Genomic DNA, 6675 nt, shown 5'->3' with positions numbered 1-6675 from the left:
TCCTCCTTGTCTGTCTGTTTTGCTGTTTGGACGCTCCCCACGTGGCGCAGTGGGCGAGTCATTCTCCCCCAGGGTTTCGAAGAATGGTTCGGTCCGAGCAGGGTAACGCATGCGCGTGAGTGCTCGAGCGGGTCACCCCGGAGGGCGCCGGGCAGTTCCCACTCTGCATCTGCCTTCTCGCCGCCTTCGTACGGCGGCCGGTAGGTCGCGGCTTTTTGCGGTGACTTCGGCTTCAGTCACGCCGGTGTGGCGGCGAGTCGGTGAGTTTCTGGAGTGCGACGGTTCTGAGGAGCGGCCCTACAGGCTGCGGGCGCGTGGAGGCCGCGTCCCTTCGGGTCTCTTGGAAGGCTGGACCAGGAAGACCCGGCTCCGCAGCCCCGCCTGGCCATTGCTCCCGTCGCCCAGCTGCTGCGCTGGGCCGGTGGCTGGGGTGCGTCCCAGTGTGTTAGCCCTTGGGTGTTTACTGGGGACACGCGGGTGGTTAAACAGTCTTTGGAGGTCAGTCGCTGTTGACTTCTGTTAAGACGCCCACAAGCCTTGTGACCTTGGACGCGCTGCGTCGCCTGTCAAATGGGTATAATCCATCTAGAGTTGCAGAGTCCTTAGTGTGTTACACAATGAGGACTCAGTAACCGGTTTTTATGGTTATGCATGTAGGGATTTGCTTATAGAAAATATGATCTGTTAGAGTGCATACTAAAAGTGAAAGTCACTTGCATTACTAGTGATTAAAAGTCATTAAGCTTCTCATGTGAGAATCCACAAAGATCTCCACTTGGCAAGGAAAGTTTCATATCCCTTTCATGGGCTTTAACGATGATTGTGCGCGCATGCATGCATGCATATATTTAATGTATAATATAATGTTTTGGACACCTTCATTTAAAATTTTACATATAGAGCTGGGGGGAGAGGGTGTGTGGCACAGTGGGTGGAGAGCTTGCCGGAGTTCAGATTCCCAGCACCTATGTAGAAGCCAGGCGTAGGAGTGTGCACCTGTCATCCCAGCACAGGTTCCACGGGAAACAGGAGGATCCCCCTGGCTAGCTACACTGGTCATATCAGTGAGCTCTAGCTTAAGTGGAAGACCCTTGATATTTCATCCTGCCTCCACACACATGCAAATCACATACAAGGTAATCTTTGGTTACAAAGCCTGCTTGTGCTACAGGAGACCCTGTCGCAAAAAAACAAAAAAAAACCCAACCAACCAAGCAAAACCCCCACAAACTTCACATATATTAAGTCTTCCCTGCCAAAGGAATTCTGTTTTGACAGCCTTTGTGTCCTATATGTCTGGGTCTTTGCACTTCTTTAGTTGATTTAAAATGAACCTTTTATCCCCTTTTTTTGGTGTTGATTTGTGAATGAGTTGTCAGCATCTGGATAGCCATTTTCAACCTTGAGTGTTTACTGTATACAACACGCCCTCACTAGCTTCTTGATTTTCCATGTATATGGACTGATTTTTTTCTCTGAAATTCACATAATTTTAATGTTCATCTGTCTATTACTGGGTACTGATAAAATGACTGGGGAAAGCTATGAAGATGGTCTATTTCTTGAGAAGCTGTTGGGCGGAACTCAGAGTAGTAGACATGTGGTAGTTAGTCTAGGAGTGATAGTCTAGATTTGGGCATTTGCAAGTAGAATTGGGCAGGGTAGGCAGTCCGTTACTGTGTGTGCCACTCGGTTGTGATATGATTTGTAGTTTGCAAAAATTGTAAATAATAAATTAATCCTTGGATTTCTGACTTGTAGGCTTTCAAAAGATCCATTTTGGGCTGGAGAGATGGCTTAGCGTTTAAACCATTTGCCTATAAAGCCAAAGGACCCAGGTTTAATTCCCAGTATCCATGTAAGTCAGATGCACCAGGTGGCACATGTGTCTGGAGATTGTTTGCAGTAACTAGAGGCCCTGGTTAGCCCATTCTCTCTCTGTCCCTCTGCCTTTCTCTCTCTCTCTCAAATAAGTAAAGTTTTTTAAAAAGATACATCTTGTTTTTGATTTTCGAGGCAGGGTCTCACTGTAGCTCAAGCTTACCAGGAACTTACTTTGTAGCCCCAGGTTGGCCTCAAACTCCTGGAGATCCTCCCACAGTGCTGGAATCAAGTGTGTGCCACCATGCTTGGCTTAAAAGATGCACTTTAAAGAGCATTGTTAGCTTGAAGTTTTTTTTTTTTTTTCTTTCTAGAGAATAGATTTTTCATAGGCTGAACAAAAGAGACTTCCTGGAGTTGGTGTATTTTTTTTTTTTTTTTTTTTGCTTATTTTAAAATCATAGAAGGTACAACTTTAGTGTAAGTTTATTTTCTGGACAGTCACACAATAGCAAAATGTTTCTAAGGAAAAACCAAGTGGGAGGCTTGGAAGAAGTCTCAGTGGCTAAATGCTTACTGCAAAGCCTGCCTACCTGGGTTTAGTTTCCTAGTACCCGTGTAAAGTCAGATATGCAACATTTCTGGAGTTCAGTTATAGTAGTAGGAGGTAGGTCTTGGTGCATCCATTCTCTTCTTCAAATAAATTAAAAAAAATTTTTTTTTAAAGTAGGGTCTTGTGCTAGCCCAGACTGACCTGAAATTTACTGTGTAGTCTCAGGATGGCCTGGATCCTCTACTTTGCCTCCCAAGTGTTGGGATTAAAGGTGTGCACCACCACATCTGGCCTAAATATATTTTTTAAATTTTTGTTTATTTTTTATTTATTTATTTGAGAACGATAGACAGAGAGAAATAGGGAGAGAGAGAAAAGGAGAGAAGGAGAGAATGGGCGTGCCAGGGCATCCAGCCACTGCAAACGAACTCCAGATTCATGCGCCCCCTTGTGCATCTGGCTAACGTGGGTCCTGGGGAATTGAGCCTCGAACCAGGGTCCTTAAGCTTCACAGGCAAGCGCTTAACTGCTAAACCATCTCTCCAGCCCCTAAATATTTTTTTTTTAAATTTTTTTTGTTTTTATTTATTTATTTGAGAGTGACAGACAGAGACAGAGAGAGGGAGAGAGAGAGAGAATGGGCACCCAGGGCCTCCAGCCACTCCAAACGAACTCCAGATACTTGTGCCCCCTTATGCATCTGGCTAATGTGGGTCCTGGAGAATTGAGCCTTGAACCAGGGTCCTCAGGCTTCACAGGCAAGCTCTTAACCACTAAGCCATCTCTCCAGCCCCTAAATATTTTTTTAAAAAGAAAAAAAAACAAAACCCCAAAACTAAAGTGGCATTAAAGTACAAGGTTCCCCCTGTGATTATAGTTCTGGAAATGTGTTCTAATGTTTATCCTTCTGTAATAGGGTTTTCTTTATTAAAATTGTGACACCTGGTGGTTGAAATCTATCCTAAAATATCCATTAAGAAAAATTTACCTGAGTTGTGGTAGAGTAAGAAACAAACATAATAACTATACTTTTTGTCTTTGCCAAGAGTACCCTTTCACTCTTATTCTCCCAGCATACCCCAAAGAGAAGTTAAACTTTGTTGTTAGGAGCCTTTGCTAGCTGGTTATCAAAATAACAAAATAACAGATTTTCACAGCTGAGCTTTTATATGAGGTTTTTTTTTTTTTTTTTTTGGCTTGTTGGTATCTTTGCATGTGTATTTGAGGAAGTAGCTGGGGTTGGCAGAAGAAGGAGGTATGTCATTGTGACAAGTTTATTCTGATGATTTATAAATTTCATTGCAGGAGTGGGATGGAAATTTTGTGTTTACATGCTTTTCGGTTTATAAAATACATACTTTAAGTTATAATAAGGCTATTTATAAATTTTAAAAAATTATTATTGTTTTTTGAGAGAGAAAGAGAACTGGCATATCAGGGCAGCCACTGCAATTGAACTCCAGACGTGTGCACCATCTGTGTGAACGTGCGACCTTGTGTCATCTTGTGTGTCTGGCTTACATGGGATCTGGAGAATCAAACATGGGTTCTTAGGCTTTGCTGATAAGTGCCTTAATCACTAAGCTATCTCACCAGCCCTTGTTTTATTTATAAATTTATTTATTTATTTATGAGGAGAGACATACAAAGAGAGAGAATGGGCATGCCAGAGCCTCTAGCCAGTGCAAATGAATGCCAGACTCATGTGCCACCTTGTGCATCTGGCTTACATGGGCACTTAGGGAATCAGACCTGGGTCCTTAGGCTTCACAGATAAGCACCTTAGCCACTGAGCCATCACTCCAGCTCTGTTTTGGTTTTTGAGACAACACTAGCCTCAAACTTGTGATCTTTATGGAACTAACAAAATAATTTGTGAACTTGGAATTTGCGACAGTTCAATGCAAGTATGTATTTTAAAAAATATTTTTATGTTTTTATTTGTGAGCAGAGAGAAATGGAAGAGATATAGACAGACAGAATGGTCACACCAGGGCCTTAGCCGCTATAAACAAACTGCAGATGCGTGTGCCACTTTGTGCATCTGGCTTTATGTATATACTGGGGAATTGAATCCAGTTCTTTAGACTTTGCAAGCAAGTGCCTTAACCACTGAGCAATCTCCCCAGCCCTGAAGTGTGTATTTTATAACATCCTTAACTTACACAGCAGTTTCTTGGTCATATTACCAAAAAATAAGTTACCTATAGCAGCCTGATTTGTTGTTGGACAGCTTTGTTGATGATGATATTTACTTTTGCAAATTTCACCGTTTGGTATCCAGTTTATTTATGAGAGAGACAGAGAGAGTGGGTATGGTCATGCCAGGGCCTCCTGCCACTGTAAAAGAACTCTAGATGCATGCACCACTTTGCGCATCTGGCTTTTCTGGGTACTGGGGAATCAAATCCAGGCTATCAGGCTTTCAAACAAGTGCCCTTAACTGAAATACAATTTATTTTGGGCTGAAGAGATGGCTCAGTGGTTAAGGTGCTTGCCTGCAAAGCCTAAGGATTCATGTTTGACTCTCCAGATCCCATGTTAGCCAGACACACAAAATATTCATTAAGCCCAGATTGACCTGGAAGGTGAGTCGTGTGCAAGGTTGCATGTGCTCACTAGGTGGTGCTAGTGTCTGGAGTTCAATGTCAGTAGCTGAGGCCCTGGTGTGCCAGCTCTCTATTTCTTTCTCCCTCTGTAAAAAACAAACAAAAAACCTGTATTTCTAAGGCCTGTCTCCCATTGTATCTTTGGGGTAGGTTTATTACTTGCCTTTTGTGGAAGGAGCTCCCCGTGCTTTCTTGCCCCGAAGCACCTTCTTTTTTAGCCCCTTTCCCCAATTCCCCTAATGGGGACCCTTAGGCTTCCATAAAAGGTAAGCAGTTCACGACTGCAGCTTGTTTCAGTACTTGATGATCAATCTTTTTGTTTTTTTATTTTAGAGAGAAAGAGGGGAGGGAGAGAGAGAGGGAGGGAGAAAAAGAATGGGCAAGTCAGGGCCTCCAGTCACTGCAAACCAACTGCAAATGCATAACCCTGTGTATGTCTTACATGGGTCCTGGAGAATTGAATCAGGATCCTTTGACTTTGCAGGCAAATGCCTTAACTGTTCTCCAGCCCCAATCTTTTTTTTTTTTTTTTTTTGAGGTAGAGTCTCACTCTAATCCACGCTGATCTGGAATTCAGTATGTAGTCTTGGTGATCTTCCTGTCTTTGCCTCTGCCTCCACCTCCTGAGTGCTGGGATTAAAGGCATGTGCCACCACGCCTAGCTATCAATCTGCAGGTCACCTCACTACAATCTGCATTTCATACAGTGAGAAAGAAAATGAGAAGACAGATATGCCTTTTTTTTTTTTTTGAGGAAGGTTGTCCTCTGCAGTATAAATGGTTCTCTCCTATTCTGAACATGGGGAAGTGTATCTGGAGCTGGCTATATATGGTATTGGTGCACAAGTATAATTAAACATTTGTTTGGCTGGCCAGTCTGGGCTACATAGTGAAACCTTGTTTTTATTTTTATATTTTATATTGCTCTTTCTTTTGGTCAGATTTGCTAAGGGTTTATCAATCTTGTTTATCCTTTCAAAGAACCAAGTCTTTGTTTCGTTGATTCTTTATATTGTTCTTTTTGTTTCTACTTCGTTAATTTCTGCTCTAATCTTCATTATTTTTTCCTATATACTGATGTTTGGTTTTGCCTTGTTCTTCTTTTCCCAAGGCTGTAAGATGAGGCATTAAGTTGTTTACTTGTGACCTTTCTAATTTTTTTTCTTTTTTTTTTTATTAACAACTTCCATGATTATAAACACTATCCTGTGGTAATGCCCTCCCTCCCCCCATTTTCCCCTTTGAAACTCCATTCTCCATCATATCCTTTCCTCCTCTCAATCAGTCTCTCTTTTATTTTGATGTCATGGTATTTTTCTCCTATTATGATAGTCTTGTGTAGGTATTGTCAGGCACTGTGAGGTCATGGATATCCAGGCCATTTTGTGTCTGGAGGAGCATGTTGTAAGGAGTCTTACCCTTTGGTTTTTATTTTCTTTCTGCCACCTCTTCCGCAATGGACCCTGAGCCTTGAAAGGTGTGATCAAGATACTGTAGTGGTGAGCACTCCTCTGTCACTTCTCAGCACCATGACGCCTTCTGAGTCATCCCAAGGTCACTGCCATATGAAAAGAGAAAGTTCTCTACCAAAAGTGAGAGTAGCAGGGCTGGAGAAATGGCTTAGCGGTTAAGCACTTGCCTGTGAAGACTAAGGACCCCGGTTTGAGGCTCGATTCCCCAGGACCCACGTTA

The 6675-nt window shown here is 42.7% G+C and overlaps 1 protein-coding gene across 1 annotated transcript in view; it reads left to right on the top strand.

Annotated features, from left to right (window-relative positions):
• Nucleotides 1-121: 121 nt before the first annotated feature.
• Nucleotides 122-6675, top strand: part of Cmc2 (C-X9-C motif containing 2) — a 41491-nt gene continuing 34937 nt past the window's right edge. The window contains exon 1 of the mRNA XM_045159889.1: nucleotides 122-260. The gene's annotated coding sequence lies outside the window, so the exon portion shown is untranslated. The remainder of the gene's footprint in view (nucleotides 261-6675) is intronic.

Source organism: Jaculus jaculus, chromosome 1 (assembly GCF_020740685.1).
Source record: "Jaculus jaculus isolate mJacJac1 chromosome 1, mJacJac1.mat.Y.cur, whole genome shotgun sequence".
Lineage (NCBI taxonomy): Eukaryota > Metazoa > Chordata > Mammalia > Rodentia > Dipodidae > Jaculus > Jaculus jaculus.
Note: the sequence above shows the minus strand (reverse complement) of the source record. Positions and strands in the feature narration are given on the sequence as shown.